Here is a 15,534-nt window from a genome sequence, read left to right on the forward strand (position 1 = left end):
TATTTTACCACACTACCCTCAAAAACCTGTGTAAATTATGCTATATGACCCTTCGATAGCTCAGTTGGTAGAGCGGAGGACTGTAGGATAGCTCAGTTGGTAGAGCGGAGGACTGTAGTTGCTTAAATTGTCATCCTTAGGTCGCTGGTTCAAATCCGGCTCGAAGGAGTTTTTGTGTTTAATTTGCTGTTACTCAAACTGCTCCTTACTCACGGTATATATTACCACACTACCCTCACATCCCTGTGTAAATTACACTATAATGACCCTTCGATAGCTCAGTTGGTAGAGCGGAGGACTGTAGTTGCTTAAATTGTCATCCTTAGGTCGCTGGTTCAAATCCGGCTCGAAGGAATGTTTATGTTTAATTTGCTGTTACTCAAACTGCTCCTTACTCACGGTATATATTACCCAGTACCCTCACAACCCTGTGTAAATTGCACATTTGTAACCCTTCGATAGCTCAGTTGGTAGAGCGGAGGACTGTAGTTGCTTAAATTGTCATCCTTAGGTCGCTGGTTCAAATCCGGCTCGAAGGAGTTTTTGTGTTTAATTTGCTGTTACTCAAACTGCTCCTTACTCACGATATATTTTACCACACTACCCTCAAAAACCTGTGTAAATTATGCTATAATGACCCTTCGATAGCTCAGTTGGTAGAGCGGAGGACTGTAGTTGCTTAAATTGTCATCCTTAGGTCGCTGGTTCAAATCCGGCTCGAAGGAATGTTTATGTTTAATTTGCTGTTACTCAAACTGCTCCTTACTCATGGTATATATTACCACACTACCCTCACATCCCTGTGTAAATTACACTATAATGACCCTTCGATAGCTCAGTTGGTAGAGCGGAGGACTGTAGTTGCTTAAATTGTCATCCTTAGGTCGCTGGTTCAAATCCGGCTCGAAGGAATGTTTATGTTTAATTTGCTGTTACTCAAACTGCTCCTTACTCACGGTATATATTACCACACTACCCTCACAACCCTGTGTAAATTACAATATAATGACCCTTCGATAGCTCAGTTGGTAGAGCGGAGGACTGTAGTTGCTTAAATTGTCATCCTTAGGTCGCTGGTTCAAATCCGGCTCGAAGGAATGTTTATGTTTAATTTGCTGTTACTCAAACTGCTCCTTACTCACGGTATATATTACCCAGTACCCTCACAACCCTGTGTAAATTGCACATTTGTAACCCTTCGATAGCTCAGTTGGTAGAGCGGAGGACTGTAGTTGCTTAAATTGTCATCCTTAGGTCGCTGGTTCAAATCCGGCTCGAAGGAGTTTTTGTGTTTAATTTGCTGTTACTCAAACTGCTCCTTACTCACGGTATATATTACCACACTACCCTCACAACCCTGTGTAAATTATGCTATAATGACCCTTCGATAGCTCAGTTGGTAGAGCGGAGGACTGTAGTTGCTTAAATTGTCATCCTTAGGTCGCTGGTTCAAATCCGGCTCGAAGGAATGTTTATGTTTAATTTGCTGTTACTCAAACTGCTCCTTACTCACGGTATATATTACCACACTACCCTCACAACCCTGTGTAAATTACACATTTTAACCCTTCGATAGCTCAGTTGGTAGAGCGGAGGACTGTAGTTGCTTAAATTGTCATCCTTAGGTCGCTGGTTCAAATCCGGCTCGAAGGAGTTTTTGTGTTTAATTTGCTGTTACTCAAACTGCTCCTTACTCACGGTATATATTACCACAGTACCCTCACAACCCTGTGTAAATTATGCTATAATGACCCTTCGATAGCTCAGTTGGTAGAGCGGAGGACTGTAGTTGCTTAAATTGTCATCCTTAGGTCGCTGGTTCAAATCCGGCTCGAAGGAGTTTTTGTGTTTAATTTGCTGTTACTCAAACTGCTCCTTACTCACGTTATATATTACCACACTACCCTCACAACCCTGTGTAAATTACACTTTTAACCCTTCGATAGCTCAGTTGGTAGAGCGGAGGACTGTAGTTGCTTAAATTGTCATCCTTAGGTCGCTGGTTCAAATCCGGCTCGAAGGAGTTTTTGTGTTTAATTTGCTGTTACTCAAACTGCTCCTTACTCACGATATATTTTACCACACTACCCTCAAAAACCTGTGTAAATTATGCTATAATGACCCTTCGATAGCTCAGTTGGTAGAGCGGAGGACTGTAGTTGCTTAAATTGTCATCCTTAGGTCGCTGGTTCAAATCCGGCTCGAAGGAGTTTTTGTGTTTAATTTGCTGTTACTCAAACTGCTCCTTACTCACGTTATATATTACCACACTACCCTCACAACCCTGTGTAAATTACAGCCTTGTAACCCTTCGATAGCTCAGTTGGTAGAGCGGAGGACTGTAGTTGCTTAAATTGTCATCCTTAGGTCGCTGGTTCAAATCCGGCTCGAAGGAATGTTTATGTTTAATTTGCTGTTACTCAAACTGCTCCTTACTCATGGCATATATTACCACACTACACTCACCTCCCTGTGTAAATTACACTATAATGACCCTTCAATAGCTCAGTTGGTAGAGCGGAGGACTGTAGTTGCTTAAATTGTCATCCTTAGGTCGCTGGTTCAAATCCGGCTCGAAGGAATGTTTATGTTTAATTTGCTGTTACTCAAACTGCTCCTTACTCACGGTATATATTACCACAGTACCCTCACAACCCTGTGTAAATTACAATATAATGAACCCTTCGATAGCTCAGTTGGTAGAGCGGAGGACTGTAGTTGCTTAAATTGTCATCCTTAGGTCGCTGGTTCAAATCCGGCTCGAAGGAATGTTTATGTTTAATTTGCTGTTACTCAAACTGCTCCTTACTTACGGTATATATTACCACAGTACCCTCACAACCCTGTGTAAATTACAATATAATGACCCTTCGATAGCTCAGTTGGTAGAGCGGAGGACTGTAGTTGCTTAAATTGTCATCCTTAGGTCGCTGGTTCAAATCCGGCTCGAAGGAATGTTTATGTTTAATTTGCTGTTACTCAAACTGCTCCTTACTCACGGTATATATTACCCAGTACCCTCACAACCCTGTGTAAATTGCACATTTGTAACCCTTCGATAGCTCAGTTGGTAGAGCGGAGGACTGTAGTTGCTTAAATTGTCATCCTTAGGTCGCTGGTTCAAATCCGGCTCGAAGGAGTTTTTGTGTTTAATTTGCTGTTACTCAAACTGCTCCTTACTCACGGTATATATTACCACACTACCCTCACAACCCTGTGTAAATTATGCTATAATGACCCTTCGATAGCTCAGTTGGTAGAGCGGAGGACTGTAGTTGCTTAAATTGTCATCCTTAGGTCGCTGGTTCAAATCCGGCTCGAAGGAATGTTTATGTTTAATTTGCTGTTACTCAAACTGCTCCTTACTCACGGTATATATTACCACACTACCCTCACAACCCTGTGTAAATTGCACATTTGTAACCCTTCGATAGCTCAGTTGGTAGAGCGGAGGACTGTAGTTGCTTAAATTGTCATCCTTAGGTCGCTGGTTCAAATCCGGCTCGAAGGAGTTTTTGTGTTTAATTTGCTGTTACTCAAACTGCTCCTTACTCACGGTATATATTACCACAGTACCCTCACAACCCTGTGTAAATTACACCCTTGTAACCCTTCGATAGCTCAGTTGGTAGAGCGGAGGACTGTAGTTGCTTAAATTGTCATCCTTAGGTCGCTGGTTCAAATCCGGCTCGAAGGAGTTTTTGTGTTTAATTTGCTGTTACTCAAACTGCTCCTTACTCATGGTATATATTACCACACTACCCTCACCTCCCTGTGTAAATTACACTATAATGACCCTTCGATAGCTCAGTTGGTAGAGCGGAGGACTGTAGTTGCTTAAATTGTCATCCTTAGGTCGCTGGTTCAAATCCGGCTCGAAGGAATGTTTATGTTTAATTTGCTGTTACTCAAACTGCTCCTTACTCACGGTATATATTACCACAGTACCCTCACAACCCTGTGTAAATTACACTATAATGACCCTTCGATAGCTCAGTTGGTAGAGCGGAGGACTGTAGTTGCTTAAATTGTCATCCTTAGGTCGCTGGTTCAAATCCGGCTCGAAGGAATGTTTATGTTTAATTTGCTGTTACTCAAACTGCTCCTTACTCACGGTATATATTACCACAGTACCCTCACAACCCTGTGTAAATTATGCTATAATGACCCTTCGATAGCTCAGTTGGTAGAGCGGAGGACTGTAGTTGCTTAAATTGTCATCCTTAGGTCGCTGGTTCAAATCCGGCTCGAAGGAATGTTTATGTTTAATTTGCTGTTACTCAAACTGCTCCTTACTCACGGTATATATTACCACAGTACCCTCACAACCCTGTGTAAATTGCACATTTGTAACCCTTCGATAGCTCAGTTGGTAGAGCGGAGGACTGTAGTTGCTTAAATTGTCATCCTTAGGTCGCTGGTTCAAATCCGGCTCGAAGGAATGTTTATGTTTAATTTGCTGTTACTCAAACTGCTCCTTACTCATGGTATATATTACCACACTACACTCACCTCCCTGTGTAAATTACACTATAATGACCCTTCGATAGCTCAGTTGGTAGAGCGGAGGACTGTAGTTGCTTAAATTGTCATCCTTAGGTCGCTGGTTCAAATCCGGCTCGAAGGAATGTTTATGTTTAATTTGCTGTTACTCAAACTGCTCCTTACTCACGGTATATATTACCCAGTACCCTCACAACCCTGTGTAAATTGCACATTTGTAACCTTCGATAGCTCAGTTGGTAGAGCGGAGGACTGTAGTTGCTTAAATTGTCATCCTTAGGTCGCTGGTTCATATCCGGCTCGAAGGAGTTTTTGTGTTTAATTTGCTGTTACTCAAACTGCTCCTTACTCACGGTATATATTACCACAGTACCCTCACAACCCTGTGTAAATTATGCTATAATTACCCTTCGATAGCTCAGTTGGTAGAGCGGAGGACTGTAGTTGCTTAAATTGTCATCCTTAGGTCGCTGGTTCAAATCCGGCTCGAAGGAATGTTTATGTTTAATTTGCTGTTACTCAAACTGCTCCTTACTCACGGTATATATTACCACAGTACCCTCACAACTAGGTCTAACAACTGTACGTCACGGTTCGGTGCATGAATTTAAACGGAGAATACACGGTATGAAAATAAAAAAAAAACCTGCGTGCAAAATAATTAATGTAATGCGGAACTACTGTTAGATCCGCGGGTTCTTTATGGACAGCTAATCTGTTGCCCCGCTTTAGCTCTGAAGCTCTGATTGGCGCTGATGCAGCCGAGCTCCGCCTATGTATGCGCTCTATCAGAGACCGTCTACATTCTGGCACTCTGCAGTTTTTTGTCAGGTTCACGGTCCAGTGAGTGAAATAGCAGCGACAGCGAGTATGGCAAATGGTGGTGAGGATCCGCCGGCCCCTTTAAGATCGCACGTTTGGCAAAACTTCAGTTTTCCAGTCAGTTACAATAGTACAGGCGAGAGAGTGGTGGAAAAGACGAGGACTGTGGGTCGGCGTTGTTCAGCAGTTGTTAGGTATGTGAGTGGAAATACATCTAATCAGGGCTCTCAAGTCTCACGCATTCACCTTGACAAACACGCATTTCAGTCAGTTCAAATACCACACTTTGTATTTCTCACGCTGAGAAGTAGGAGATAAATTGTCCTGCTATATACAACAGGCATACGCAGGGCAGTTCTGTCGAGTTCAGCTTCTTTCAGTTTTTTAAGCGTGCTAAACTTTACGCAGCGCCATCAGCGTCAGAGTACCGCGAGAAATCTTGCGGAGGAGGCTGATTTCAAATCGCTTTCGCGTTACTCTGACGTCATCCACTTGTCGTTTCTTGCAGCGCCTCGTGAAGTCGTACACACCTATTAATTCATCCTACAAGCCTATTTTTTGTTCTTTAGTACATTAATATGAAATAAGGCCAAAAATGTAATTTAAAAATGTATTTAGGTAACACTTGTAATACATTTGAACCCCTATTTGTATGAAAGATGAGTACAAGATTACTTAAAGTGGTATATATTTTTGAAATACGAGATAGTATGTTAAATGCATTTCAGTTCATATTCATGGCATCTCAAAATAACACTGATAAGGACACCTATGTTTTTACGATTAGCTTAAAAAAAAAATGCCTTCTTCATTTTTGTTTTGCTTTTTTCCTCCATTGTACCGAAAGTGAATCGAACCGTGAAGCCTGAACCGAGGTACGAACCGAACCGGGACATGTGTGTACCGTTCCACCCCTACTCACAACCCTGTGTAAATTGCACATTTGTAACCCTTCGATAGCTCAGTTGGTAGAGCGGAGGACTGTAGTTGCTTAAATTGTCATCCTTAGGTCGCTGGTTCAAATCCGGCTCGAAGGAGTTTTTGTGTTTAATTTGCTGTTACTCAAACTGCTCCTTACTCACGATATATTTTACCACAGTACCCTCACATCCCTGTGTAAATTATGCTATAATGACCCTTCGATAGCTCAGTTGGTAGAGCGGAGGACTGTAGTTGCTTAAATTGTCATCCTTAGGTCGCTGGTTCAAATCCGGCTCGAAGGAATGTTTGTGTTTAATTTGCTGTTACTCAAACTGCTCCTTACTCACGGTATATATTACCACACGACCCTCACATCCCTGTGTAAATTACAATATAATGACCCTTCGATAGCTCAGTTGGTAGAGCGGAGGACTGTAGTTGCTTAAATTGTCATCCTTAGGTCGCTGGTTCAAATCCGGCTCGAAGGAGTTTTTGTGTTTAATTTGCTGTTACTCAAACTGCTCCTTACTCACGTTATATATTACCACAGTACCCTCACAACCCTGTGTAAATTACAGCCTTGTAACCCTTCGATAGCTCAGTTGGTAGAGCGGAGGACTGTAGTTGCTTAAATTGTCATCCTTAGGTCGCAGGTTCAAATCCGGCTCGAAGGAATGTTTATGTTTAATTTGCTGTTACTCAAACTGCACCTTACTCATGGTATATATTACCACACTACACTCACATCCCTGTGTAAATTACACTATAATGACCCTTCGATAGCTCAGTTGGTAGAGCGGAGGACTGTAGTTGCTTAAATTGTCATCCTTAGGTCGCTGGTTCAAATCCGGATCGAAGGAATGTTTATGTTCAATTTGCTGTTACTCAAACTGCTCCTAACTCACGGTATATATTACCACACTACCCTCACATCCCTGTGTAAATTACAATATAATGACCCTTCGATAGCTCAGTTGGTAGAGCGGAGGACTGTAGTTGCTTAAATTGTCATCCTTAGGTCGCTGGTTCAAATCCGGCTCGAAGGAATGTTTATGTTTAATTTGCTGTTACTCAAACTGCTCCTTACTCACGGTATATATTATGACAGTACCCTCACAACCCTGTGTAAATTGCACATTTGTAACCCTTCGATAGCTCAGTTGGTAGAGCGGAGGACTGTAGTTGCTTAAATTGTCATCCTTAGGTCGCTGGTTCAAATCCGGCTCGAAGGAGTCTTTGTGTTTAATTTGCTGTTACTCAAACTACTCCTTACTCACGATATATTTTACCACACTACCCTCAAAAACCTGTGTAAATTATGCTATAATGACCCTTCGATAGCTCAGTTGGTAGAGCGGAGGACTGTAGTTGCTTAAATTGTCATCCTTAGGTCGCTGGTTCAAATCCGGCTCGAAGGAATGTTTATGTTTAATTTGCTGTTACTCAAACTGCTCCTTACTCACGGTATATATTACCCAGTACCCTCACAACCCTGTGTAAATTGCACATTTTAACCCTTCGATAGCTCAGTTGGTAGAGCGGAGGACTGTAGTTGCTTAAATTGTCATCCTTAGGTCGCTGGTTCATATCCAGCTCGAAGGAGTTTTTGTGTTTAATTTGCTGTTACTCAAACTGCTCCTTACTCACGGTATATATTACCACAGTACCCTCACATCCCTGTGTAAATTACAGCCTTGTAACCCTTCGATAGCTCAGTTGGTAGAGCGGAGGACTGTAGTTGCTTAAATTGTCATCCTTAGGTCGCTGGTTCAAATCCGGCTCGAAGGAATGTTTATGTTTAATTTGCTGTTACTCAAACTGCTCCTTACTCATGGTATATATTACCACACTACACTCACATCCCTGTGTAAATTACACTATAATGACCCTTCGATAGCTCAGTTGGTAGAGCGGAGGACTGTAGTTGCTTAAATTGTGATCCTTAGGTCGCTGGTTCAAATCCGGATCGAAGGAATGTTTATGTTCAATTTGCTGTTACTCAAACTGCTCCTAACTCACGGTATATATTACCACACTACCCTCACATCCCTGTGTAAATTACAATATAATGACCCTTCGATAGCTGAGTTGGTAGAGCGGAGGACTGTAGTTGCTTAAATTGTCATCCTTAGGTCGCTGGTTCAAATCCGGCTCGAAGGAATGTTTATGTTTAATTTGCTGTTACTCAAACTGCTCCTTACTCACGGTATATATTATGACAGTACCCTCACAACCCTGTGTAAATTGCACATTTGTAACCCTTCGATAGCTCAGTTGGTAGAGCGGAGGACTGTAGTTGCTTAAATTGTCATCCTTAGGTCGCTGGTTCAAATCCGGCTCGAAGGAGTCTTTGTGTTTAATTTGCTGTTACTCAAACTACTCCTTACTCACGATATATTTTACCACACTACCCTCAAAAACCTGTGTAAATTATGCTATAATGACCCTTCGATAGCTCAGTTGGTAGAGCGGAGGACTGTAGTTGCTTAAATTGTCATCCTTAGGTCGCTGGTTCAAATCCGGCTCGAAGGAATGTTTATGTTTAATTTGCTGTTACTCAAACTGCTCCTTACTCACGGTATATATTACCCAGTACCCTCACAACCCTGTGTAAATTGCACATTTTAACCCTTCGATAGCTCAGTTGGTAGAGCGGAGGACTGTAGTTGCTTAAATTGTCATCCTTAGGTCGCTGGTTCATATCCAGCTCGAAGGAGTTTTTGTGTTTAATTTGCTGTTACTCAAACTGCTCCTTACTCACGGTATATATTACCACAGTACCCTCACATCCCTGTGTAAATTACAGCCTTGTAACCCTTCGATAGCTCAGTTGGTAGAGCGGAGGACTGTAGTTGCTTAAATTGTCATCCTTAGGTCGCTGGTTCAAATCCGGCTCGAAGGAATGTTTATGTTTAATTTGCTGTTACTCAAACTGCTCCTTACTCATGGTATATATTACCACACTAAACTCACCTCCCTGTGTAAATTACACTATAATGACCCTTCGATAGCTCAGTTGGTAGAGCGGAGGACTGTAGTTGCTTAAATTGTGATCCTTAGGTCGCTGGTTCAAATCCGGCGCGAAGGAATGTTTATGTTTAATTTGCTGTTACTCAAACTGCTCCTTACTCACGGTATATATTACCACAGTACCCTCACATCCCTGTGTAAATTATGCTATAATGACCCTTCGATAGCTCAGTTGGTAGAGCGGAGGACTGTAGTTGCTTAATTTGTCATCCTTAGGTCGCTGGTTCAAATCCGGCTCGAAGGAGTTTTTGTGTTTAATTTGCTGTGACTCAAACTGCTCCTTACTCACGATATATTTTACCACACTACCCTCAAAAACCTGTGTAAATTATGCTATAATGACCCTTCGATAGCTCAGTTGGTTGAGCGGAGGACTGTAGTTGCTTAATTTGTCATCCTTAGGTCGCTGGTTCAAATCTGGCTCGAAGGAATGTTTATGTTTAATTTGCTGTTACTCAAACTGCTCCTTACTCACGTTATATATTACCACAGTACTCTCACAACCCTGTGTAAATTATGCTATGATGACCCTTCGATAGCTCAGTTGGTAGAGCGGAGGACTGTAGTTGCTTAAATTGTCATCCTTAGATCGCTGGTTCAAATCTAGCTTGGAGGACTGTTTGTGCATAATTTGCTGTTACTCAAACTGCTCGTGATTCACCGTATGTATTACCACACTACCCTCACAGCCCTGTGTAAATTACACTTTCATAACCCTTCGATAGCTCAGTTGGTAGAGCGGAGGACTGTAGTTGCTTAAATTGTCATCCTTAGGTCGCTGGTTCAAATCCGGCTCGAAGGAATATGAGTGTTTAATTTGCTTTTACTCAAACTGCTTATTTTTGGTGGTATATATCACCACACTACCCTGACAGCCCTGTGTAAATTACACTTTCATAACCCTTCCATAGCTCAGTTGGTAGAGTGGAGGACTGTAGTTGCATAAATTGTTATTCTTAGGTCGCTGGTTCAAATCTGGCTCGAAGGAATGTTTATGTTTAATTTCCTGTTACTTAAACTGCTCTTTACTCACGGTATATATTATGACAGTACCCTCACAACCCTGTGTAAATTACACCCTTTTAACCCTTCGATAGCTCAGTTGGTAGAGCTGAGGACTGTAGTTGCTTAAATGGTCATCCTTAGGTCGCTGGTTCAAATCCGGCTCGAAGGAATGTTTATGTTTTATTTGCTGTTACTCAAACTGCTCCTTACTCATGGTATATATTACCACACTACACTCACATCCCTGTGTAAATTAAACTATAATGACCCTTCGATAGCTCAGTTGGTAGAGCGGAGAACTGTAGTTGCTTAAATTGTCATCCTTAGGTTGCTGGTTCAAATCCGGCTCGAAGGAATGTTTATGTTTAATTTTCTGTTACTCAAACTGCTCCTTACTCAAGGTATATATTACCACACTACACTCACATCCCTGTGTAAATTACACTATAATGACCCTTCGATAGCTCAGTTGGTAGAGCGGAGGACTGTAGTTGCTTAAATTGTCATCCTTAGGTCGCTGGTTCAAATCCAGCTCGAAGGAATGTTTATGTTTAATTTGCTGTTACTCAAACTGCTCCTTACTCACGGTATATATTTCCCAGTACCCTCACAACCCTGTGTAAATTGCACATTTGTAACCCTTCGATAGCTCAGTTGGTAGAGCGGAGGACTGTAGTTGCTTAAATTGTCATCCTTAGGTCGCTGGTTCAAATCCGGCTCGAAGGAGTTTTTGTGTTTAATTTGCTGTGACTCAAACTGCTCCTTACTCACGATATATTTTACCACACTACCCTCAAAAACCTGTGTAAATTATGCTATAATTACCCTTCGATAGCTCAGTTGATAGAGCGGAGGACTGTAGTTGCTTAAATTGTCATCCTTAGGTCGCTGGTTCAAATCCGGCTCGAAGGAATGTTTATGTTTAATTTGCTGTTACTCAAACTGCACCTTACTCATGGTATATATTACCACACTACACTCACATCCCTGTGTAAATTACAATATAATGACCCTTCGATAGCTCAGTTGGTAGAGCGGAGGACTGTAGTTGCTTAAATTGTCATCCTTAGGTCGCTGGTTCAAATCCGGCTCGAAGGAATGTTTATGTTTAATTTGCTGTTACTCAAACTGCTCCTTACTCACGGTATATATTACCACACTTCCCTCACATCCCTGTGTAAATTACAATATAATGACCCTTCGATAGCTCAGTTGGTAGAGCGGAGGACTGTAGTTGCTTAAATTGTCATCCTTAGGTCGCTGGTTCAAATCCGGCTCGAAGGAGTTTTTGTGTTTAATTTGCTGTTACTCAAACTGCTCCTTACTCACGTTATATATTACCACAGTACCCTCACAACCCTGTGTAAATTACAACCTTGTAACCCTTCGATAGCTCAGTTGGTAGAGCGGAGGACTGTAGTTGCTTAAATTGTCATCCTTAGGTCGCTGGTTCAAATCCGGCTCGAAGGAATATGTGTGTTTAATTTGCTTTTACTCAAACTGCTCATTTTTGGTGGTATATATCACCACACTACCCTGACAGCCCTGTGTAAATTACACTATAATGACCCTTTGATAGCTCAGTTGGTAGTGCGGAGGAGTGTAGTTGGTTAAATTGTCATCCTTAGGTCACTGGTTCAAATCTAGCTTGGAGGAGTGTTTGTGCATAATTTGCTGTTACTCAAACTGCTCATGATTCACCGTATGTATTACCACACTACCCTCACAGCCCTGTGTAATTTATACTTTCATAACCCTTTGATAGCTCAGTTGGTAGAGCGGAGGACTGTAGTTGCATAAATTGTTATTCTTAGGTCGCTGGTTCAAATCTGGCTCGAAGGAATGTTTATGTTTAATTTGCTGTTACTCAAACTGCTCCTTACTCACGGTATATATTACCCAGTACCCTCACAACCCTGCGAAAATTACAGCCTTGTAACCCTTCGATAGCTCAGTTGGTAGAGTGGAGGACTGTAGTTGCTTAAATTGTCATCCTTAGGTCGCTGGTTCAAATCCGGCTCGAAGGAATATGTGTGTTTATTTGCTGTTACTCAAACTGCTCCTTTTTGATGGTATATATTACCACACTACCCTCACATCCCTGTGTAAATTATGCTATAATGACCCTTCGATAGCTGAGTTGGTAGAGCGGAGGACTGTAGTTGCTAAAAATGTCATCCTTAGGTCGCTGGTTCAAATCCGGCTCGAAGGAGCTTTTGTGTTTAATTTGCTTTTACTTAAACTGCTCATTATTCACGATATATATAACCACAGTACCCTCACAACACTGTGTAAATTACACATTTGTAACCCTTCGATAGCTCAGTTGGTAGAGTGGAGGACTGTAGTTGCTTAAATTGTCATCCTTAGGTCGCTGGTTCAAATCCGGCTCGAAGGAGTTTTTGTGTTTAATTTGCTGTTACTCAAACTGCTCCTTACTCACGGTATATATTACCACAGTACCCTCACAACCCTGTGTAAATTATGCTATAATGACCCTTCGATAGCTGAGTTGGTAGAGCGGAGGACTGTAGTTGCTTAAATTGTCATCCTTAGGTCGCTGGTTCAAATCCGGCTCGAAGGAGCTTTTGTGTTTAATTTGCTTTTACTCAAACTGCTCATTATTCACGATATATATAACCACAGTACCCTCACAAACCTGTGTAAATTGCACATTTGTAACCCTTCTAGGGGTGTAACGGTTCGTGTATTCGAACCGGACCGTTTCGGTTCAGGGCTTTCGGCACGGTGCGCACGCGCACCGAAAGCATTTTGTGTGCGCCTGTGCGGAACATAATACGTGCGTTTCCGCACGAACATATTAAGTGGCGGAAGTCTCCGCGTTCAGCGCAAGTCTTCTGTCAAACATATAACATAATTCGACCCGCAGAAAGATTTTTATTTACTTAGTTGTATATTCGTTTGATTATTGATGTAAACGTTTACGTGTCGTATCTAAAAGCGCATGTTAAACGCGTGTCAACGCGCTGCTTTGTTCTTTCAAAGGTGCGTGAGAGGATGCACGTCTTTCGTTGCTACGCAATCATGAGACGCGCTTTCTGTGACAGCAAGAATAAGGAATGCGTGATCAGATTTTTCATCTGCATATCACGTCAATCATATCATTGTCACAATGCGATCAGCTGGTCGGGACAGAGAAGAGCTGTAACCCGGGCTTACTCAGCTGTTACTCAGCTGCGGAGGTGTTCGTAAGTAAAGTCACAGCTTACATTGATGACACAAACAAAGATTAGGAGAAACGTGCAAAAGATCAAAGATGGCTATGTATGCAACTCACTAATCTAAAAATGAGTGTATAATAAGTATATCATCATGTTGCTTGCTATGCAGTTACACATAGAGCAGTAATATTATTTTTATACAGAGATGGTACATAGCCAATTCAATTCTGTGAGTTACCTTCTGTTATAAAATAATGTAAAAATAACTTTGCAGTAGTATTTTATTTATTATTTTTTCATTTTATATATATTTTATCTGTTATACTTTAATAAAGTGTTTAAAAAAGTGTAAACAAATTGTAAAAAAAAGTTTAAAGTAATAAACAACCTGCAGTTTAATGTTTGCATTTCTCCCTTACTGTACCGAAAATGAACCGAACCGTGGCTTCAAAACCGGGGTTCGCACCGAACCGTGATTTTTGCGTACCGTTACACCCCTAAACCCTTCGATAGCTCAGTTGGTAGAGCGGAGGACTGTAGTTGCTTAAATTGTCATCCTTAGGTCGCTGGCTCAAATCCGGCTCGAAGGAGTTTTTGTGTTTAATTTGCTGTTACTCAAACTGCTCCTTACTCACGGTATATATTACCACAGTACCCTCACAACCCTGTGTAAATTATGCTATAATGACCCTTCGATAGCTGAGTTGGTAGAGCGGAGGACTGTAGTTGCTTAAATTGTCATCCTTAGGTCGCTGGTTCAAATCCGGCTCGAAGGAGCTTTTGTGTTTAATTTGCTTTTACTCAAACTGCTCATTATTCACGATATATATAACCACAGTACCCTCACAACACTGTGTAAATTACACATTTCTAACCCTTCGATAGCTCAGTTGGTAGAGCGGAGGACTATAGCTAAGTAAATTGTCATCCAGCTTGGAGGAGTGTTTGTGCATAATTTCCTGTTACTCAAATGTAACTGTCACTCAACAGTTCATGGTATATATTACCACAGTACCCTCACAGCCCTGTGTAAATTACACTTTCATAACCCTTCGATAGCTCATTTGGTAGAGCGGAGGACTGTAGTTGCTTAAATTGTCATCCTTAGGTCTCTGGTTCAAATCCGGCTCGAAGGAGTTTTTGTGTTTAATTTGCTGTTACTCAAACTGTTCCTTTTTGATGGTATATATATCACCACACTACCCTCACAGCCCTGTGTAAATTACACTTTCATAACCCTTCGATAGCTCAGTTGGTAGAGCGGAGGACTGTAGTTGCTTAAATTGTCATTCTTAGTAGAGCCCGACCGATTTATCGTTTTGCCGATTTTATCGGCCGATATGAGCATGTCGCAGATATATCTGTATCGGCGTATAAGCCGCAGATATGCGCCGATATGAACGTTTGTTACAGAACACATTAAATGCATTTGAAAGATGTAAGTACTTGTTTGTCCAGCAGAGTGCGCCATACTGGTTGCTAATGGCGACCCAGATCACTCACTGTAGTGACACCATCCAATCCCCCACCCCTTTCACTTCAGTCAGTCAGTCTCTCAGTTCAGGTGGCTGCAGTCACGCAGTGTCTTCTTCACAACATTTTTACACCTGGTATTAAGACGCGCTTTGGTCGATTGGATTATAAATGGACAAGAGAGACGCATTCCCGCTTACATTTGGTGTTTTTAATCCGTCTCTTTGTCGACTTGCGAGTTAAAACGCAAGCGGGAGAAATGACGCGAGACGGAGAAATGACACGTTTAAAGGCGGAGTCCACGATGTTTGAAAAACGCGTTGGGAAAGGAGACGGGCCGACTACCAAAACACACTTATAGCCAATAAAATCAAATCAAACGCCGGGTTGCGTATGTGTGGGGCGGGTCTATCAACAGAAGGTCCGGATTCTATTGGGGTAGGGGCGTGTTTGTTTAGGTGATTTCAAATATCAACACTGGCTTTCAAACATCATTGACTCCGCCATTAAGCTACACGCAGCCGTGCACTTATATATCACTATATGAGATTACTGCTGCTTGTGTTGTTAGTTAACACACTCATTTCAGAGCAATTGA

The 15,534-nt window shown here is 41.8% G+C and overlaps 41 non-coding genes across 41 annotated transcripts; all 41 read left to right on the forward strand.

Annotated features, from left to right (window-relative positions):
• Positions 1–267: 267 nt before the first annotated feature.
• On the forward strand, positions 268–354 carry trnay-gua (transfer RNA tyrosine (anticodon GUA)). The gene is given in 2 exon segments: positions 268–304; positions 319–354. It is a non-coding gene; the product is annotated as a tRNA-Tyr (tRNA).
• Positions 355–452: 98 nt separating this feature from the next.
• trnay-gua (transfer RNA tyrosine (anticodon GUA)) lies at positions 453–539 on the forward strand. Its single transcript is given in 2 exon segments — positions 453–489; positions 504–539. It is a non-coding gene; the product is annotated as a tRNA-Tyr (tRNA).
• Positions 540–638: 99 nt separating this feature from the next.
• On the forward strand, positions 639–725 carry trnay-gua (transfer RNA tyrosine (anticodon GUA)). The gene is given in 2 exon segments: positions 639–675; positions 690–725. It is a non-coding gene; the product is annotated as a tRNA-Tyr (tRNA).
• Positions 726–824: 99 nt separating this feature from the next.
• On the forward strand, positions 825–911 carry trnay-gua (transfer RNA tyrosine (anticodon GUA)). The gene is given in 2 exon segments: positions 825–861; positions 876–911. It is a non-coding gene; the product is annotated as a tRNA-Tyr (tRNA).
• Positions 912–1,010: 99 nt separating this feature from the next.
• On the forward strand, positions 1,011–1,097 carry trnay-gua (transfer RNA tyrosine (anticodon GUA)). Its single transcript is given in 2 exon segments — positions 1,011–1,047; positions 1,062–1,097. It is a non-coding gene; the product is annotated as a tRNA-Tyr (tRNA).
• Positions 1,098–1,195: 98 nt separating this feature from the next.
• On the forward strand, positions 1,196–1,282 carry trnay-gua (transfer RNA tyrosine (anticodon GUA)). The gene is given in 2 exon segments: positions 1,196–1,232; positions 1,247–1,282. It is a non-coding gene; the product is annotated as a tRNA-Tyr (tRNA).
• A 99-nt stretch (positions 1,283–1,381) lies between these two features.
• trnay-gua (transfer RNA tyrosine (anticodon GUA)) lies at positions 1,382–1,468 on the forward strand. The gene is given in 2 exon segments: positions 1,382–1,418; positions 1,433–1,468. It is a non-coding gene; the product is annotated as a tRNA-Tyr (tRNA).
• Positions 1,469–1,566: 98 nt separating this feature from the next.
• trnay-gua (transfer RNA tyrosine (anticodon GUA)) lies at positions 1,567–1,653 on the forward strand. Its single transcript is given in 2 exon segments — positions 1,567–1,603; positions 1,618–1,653. It is a non-coding gene; the product is annotated as a tRNA-Tyr (tRNA).
• Positions 1,654–1,752: 99 nt separating this feature from the next.
• trnay-gua (transfer RNA tyrosine (anticodon GUA)) lies at positions 1,753–1,839 on the forward strand. Its single transcript is given in 2 exon segments — positions 1,753–1,789; positions 1,804–1,839. It is a non-coding gene; the product is annotated as a tRNA-Tyr (tRNA).
• Positions 1,840–1,936: 97 nt separating this feature from the next.
• On the forward strand, positions 1,937–2,023 carry trnay-gua (transfer RNA tyrosine (anticodon GUA)). The gene is given in 2 exon segments: positions 1,937–1,973; positions 1,988–2,023. It is a non-coding gene; the product is annotated as a tRNA-Tyr (tRNA).
• A 99-nt stretch (positions 2,024–2,122) lies between these two features.
• Positions 2,123–2,209, forward strand: trnay-gua (transfer RNA tyrosine (anticodon GUA)). The gene is given in 2 exon segments: positions 2,123–2,159; positions 2,174–2,209. It is a non-coding gene; the product is annotated as a tRNA-Tyr (tRNA).
• Positions 2,210–2,308: 99 nt separating this feature from the next.
• On the forward strand, positions 2,309–2,395 carry trnay-gua (transfer RNA tyrosine (anticodon GUA)). The gene is given in 2 exon segments: positions 2,309–2,345; positions 2,360–2,395. It is a non-coding gene; the product is annotated as a tRNA-Tyr (tRNA).
• Positions 2,396–2,681: 286 nt separating this feature from the next.
• On the forward strand, positions 2,682–2,768 carry trnay-gua (transfer RNA tyrosine (anticodon GUA)). Its single transcript is given in 2 exon segments — positions 2,682–2,718; positions 2,733–2,768. It is a non-coding gene; the product is annotated as a tRNA-Tyr (tRNA).
• Positions 2,769–2,867: 99 nt separating this feature from the next.
• trnay-gua (transfer RNA tyrosine (anticodon GUA)) lies at positions 2,868–2,954 on the forward strand. Its single transcript is given in 2 exon segments — positions 2,868–2,904; positions 2,919–2,954. It is a non-coding gene; the product is annotated as a tRNA-Tyr (tRNA).
• Positions 2,955–3,052: 98 nt separating this feature from the next.
• trnay-gua (transfer RNA tyrosine (anticodon GUA)) lies at positions 3,053–3,139 on the forward strand. The gene is given in 2 exon segments: positions 3,053–3,089; positions 3,104–3,139. It is a non-coding gene; the product is annotated as a tRNA-Tyr (tRNA).
• A 99-nt stretch (positions 3,140–3,238) lies between these two features.
• trnay-gua (transfer RNA tyrosine (anticodon GUA)) lies at positions 3,239–3,325 on the forward strand. The gene is given in 2 exon segments: positions 3,239–3,275; positions 3,290–3,325. It is a non-coding gene; the product is annotated as a tRNA-Tyr (tRNA).
• A 99-nt stretch (positions 3,326–3,424) lies between these two features.
• On the forward strand, positions 3,425–3,511 carry trnay-gua (transfer RNA tyrosine (anticodon GUA)). Its single transcript is given in 2 exon segments — positions 3,425–3,461; positions 3,476–3,511. It is a non-coding gene; the product is annotated as a tRNA-Tyr (tRNA).
• Positions 3,512–3,610: 99 nt separating this feature from the next.
• Positions 3,611–3,697, forward strand: trnay-gua (transfer RNA tyrosine (anticodon GUA)). The gene is given in 2 exon segments: positions 3,611–3,647; positions 3,662–3,697. It is a non-coding gene; the product is annotated as a tRNA-Tyr (tRNA).
• A 99-nt stretch (positions 3,698–3,796) lies between these two features.
• Positions 3,797–3,883, forward strand: trnay-gua (transfer RNA tyrosine (anticodon GUA)). The gene is given in 2 exon segments: positions 3,797–3,833; positions 3,848–3,883. It is a non-coding gene; the product is annotated as a tRNA-Tyr (tRNA).
• Positions 3,884–3,982: 99 nt separating this feature from the next.
• Positions 3,983–4,069, forward strand: trnay-gua (transfer RNA tyrosine (anticodon GUA)). Its single transcript is given in 2 exon segments — positions 3,983–4,019; positions 4,034–4,069. It is a non-coding gene; the product is annotated as a tRNA-Tyr (tRNA).
• Positions 4,070–4,168: 99 nt separating this feature from the next.
• On the forward strand, positions 4,169–4,255 carry trnay-gua (transfer RNA tyrosine (anticodon GUA)). Its single transcript is given in 2 exon segments — positions 4,169–4,205; positions 4,220–4,255. It is a non-coding gene; the product is annotated as a tRNA-Tyr (tRNA).
• Positions 4,256–4,354: 99 nt separating this feature from the next.
• trnay-gua (transfer RNA tyrosine (anticodon GUA)) lies at positions 4,355–4,441 on the forward strand. Its single transcript is given in 2 exon segments — positions 4,355–4,391; positions 4,406–4,441. It is a non-coding gene; the product is annotated as a tRNA-Tyr (tRNA).
• A 99-nt stretch (positions 4,442–4,540) lies between these two features.
• Positions 4,541–4,627, forward strand: trnay-gua (transfer RNA tyrosine (anticodon GUA)). Its single transcript is given in 2 exon segments — positions 4,541–4,577; positions 4,592–4,627. It is a non-coding gene; the product is annotated as a tRNA-Tyr (tRNA).
• A 283-nt stretch (positions 4,628–4,910) lies between these two features.
• On the forward strand, positions 4,911–4,997 carry trnay-gua (transfer RNA tyrosine (anticodon GUA)). Its single transcript is given in 2 exon segments — positions 4,911–4,947; positions 4,962–4,997. It is a non-coding gene; the product is annotated as a tRNA-Tyr (tRNA).
• A 1,278-nt stretch (positions 4,998–6,275) lies between these two features.
• On the forward strand, positions 6,276–6,362 carry trnay-gua (transfer RNA tyrosine (anticodon GUA)). Its single transcript is given in 2 exon segments — positions 6,276–6,312; positions 6,327–6,362. It is a non-coding gene; the product is annotated as a tRNA-Tyr (tRNA).
• Positions 6,363–6,461: 99 nt separating this feature from the next.
• trnay-gua (transfer RNA tyrosine (anticodon GUA)) lies at positions 6,462–6,548 on the forward strand. Its single transcript is given in 2 exon segments — positions 6,462–6,498; positions 6,513–6,548. It is a non-coding gene; the product is annotated as a tRNA-Tyr (tRNA).
• A 99-nt stretch (positions 6,549–6,647) lies between these two features.
• trnay-gua (transfer RNA tyrosine (anticodon GUA)) lies at positions 6,648–6,734 on the forward strand. Its single transcript is given in 2 exon segments — positions 6,648–6,684; positions 6,699–6,734. It is a non-coding gene; the product is annotated as a tRNA-Tyr (tRNA).
• Positions 6,735–7,205: 471 nt separating this feature from the next.
• On the forward strand, positions 7,206–7,292 carry trnay-gua (transfer RNA tyrosine (anticodon GUA)). Its single transcript is given in 2 exon segments — positions 7,206–7,242; positions 7,257–7,292. It is a non-coding gene; the product is annotated as a tRNA-Tyr (tRNA).
• Positions 7,293–7,391: 99 nt separating this feature from the next.
• trnay-gua (transfer RNA tyrosine (anticodon GUA)) lies at positions 7,392–7,478 on the forward strand. The gene is given in 2 exon segments: positions 7,392–7,428; positions 7,443–7,478. It is a non-coding gene; the product is annotated as a tRNA-Tyr (tRNA).
• A 99-nt stretch (positions 7,479–7,577) lies between these two features.
• Positions 7,578–7,664, forward strand: trnay-gua (transfer RNA tyrosine (anticodon GUA)). The gene is given in 2 exon segments: positions 7,578–7,614; positions 7,629–7,664. It is a non-coding gene; the product is annotated as a tRNA-Tyr (tRNA).
• Positions 7,665–7,947: 283 nt separating this feature from the next.
• Positions 7,948–8,034, forward strand: trnay-gua (transfer RNA tyrosine (anticodon GUA)). The gene is given in 2 exon segments: positions 7,948–7,984; positions 7,999–8,034. It is a non-coding gene; the product is annotated as a tRNA-Tyr (tRNA).
• A 471-nt stretch (positions 8,035–8,505) lies between these two features.
• Positions 8,506–8,592, forward strand: trnay-gua (transfer RNA tyrosine (anticodon GUA)). The gene is given in 2 exon segments: positions 8,506–8,542; positions 8,557–8,592. It is a non-coding gene; the product is annotated as a tRNA-Tyr (tRNA).
• A 99-nt stretch (positions 8,593–8,691) lies between these two features.
• On the forward strand, positions 8,692–8,778 carry trnay-gua (transfer RNA tyrosine (anticodon GUA)). Its single transcript is given in 2 exon segments — positions 8,692–8,728; positions 8,743–8,778. It is a non-coding gene; the product is annotated as a tRNA-Tyr (tRNA).
• Positions 8,779–9,061: 283 nt separating this feature from the next.
• trnay-gua (transfer RNA tyrosine (anticodon GUA)) lies at positions 9,062–9,148 on the forward strand. Its single transcript is given in 2 exon segments — positions 9,062–9,098; positions 9,113–9,148. It is a non-coding gene; the product is annotated as a tRNA-Tyr (tRNA).
• Positions 9,149–9,433: 285 nt separating this feature from the next.
• trnay-gua (transfer RNA tyrosine (anticodon GUA)) lies at positions 9,434–9,520 on the forward strand. Its single transcript is given in 2 exon segments — positions 9,434–9,470; positions 9,485–9,520. It is a non-coding gene; the product is annotated as a tRNA-Tyr (tRNA).
• Positions 9,521–9,991: 471 nt separating this feature from the next.
• trnay-gua (transfer RNA tyrosine (anticodon GUA)) lies at positions 9,992–10,078 on the forward strand. The gene is given in 2 exon segments: positions 9,992–10,028; positions 10,043–10,078. It is a non-coding gene; the product is annotated as a tRNA-Tyr (tRNA).
• Positions 10,079–10,735: 657 nt separating this feature from the next.
• trnay-gua (transfer RNA tyrosine (anticodon GUA)) lies at positions 10,736–10,822 on the forward strand. Its single transcript is given in 2 exon segments — positions 10,736–10,772; positions 10,787–10,822. It is a non-coding gene; the product is annotated as a tRNA-Tyr (tRNA).
• A 98-nt stretch (positions 10,823–10,920) lies between these two features.
• On the forward strand, positions 10,921–11,007 carry trnay-gua (transfer RNA tyrosine (anticodon GUA)). Its single transcript is given in 2 exon segments — positions 10,921–10,957; positions 10,972–11,007. It is a non-coding gene; the product is annotated as a tRNA-Tyr (tRNA).
• A 285-nt stretch (positions 11,008–11,292) lies between these two features.
• trnay-gua (transfer RNA tyrosine (anticodon GUA)) lies at positions 11,293–11,379 on the forward strand. The gene is given in 2 exon segments: positions 11,293–11,329; positions 11,344–11,379. It is a non-coding gene; the product is annotated as a tRNA-Tyr (tRNA).
• A 99-nt stretch (positions 11,380–11,478) lies between these two features.
• Positions 11,479–11,565, forward strand: trnay-gua (transfer RNA tyrosine (anticodon GUA)). Its single transcript is given in 2 exon segments — positions 11,479–11,515; positions 11,530–11,565. It is a non-coding gene; the product is annotated as a tRNA-Tyr (tRNA).
• A 99-nt stretch (positions 11,566–11,664) lies between these two features.
• Positions 11,665–11,751, forward strand: trnay-gua (transfer RNA tyrosine (anticodon GUA)). The gene is given in 2 exon segments: positions 11,665–11,701; positions 11,716–11,751. It is a non-coding gene; the product is annotated as a tRNA-Tyr (tRNA).
• Positions 11,752–15,534: the final 3,783 nt, after the last annotated feature.

This window comes from Misgurnus anguillicaudatus, chromosome 1 (genome assembly GCF_027580225.2).
Source record: "Misgurnus anguillicaudatus chromosome 1, ASM2758022v2, whole genome shotgun sequence".
NCBI classification, from domain to species: Eukaryota; Metazoa; Chordata; class Actinopteri; order Cypriniformes; family Cobitidae; genus Misgurnus; species Misgurnus anguillicaudatus.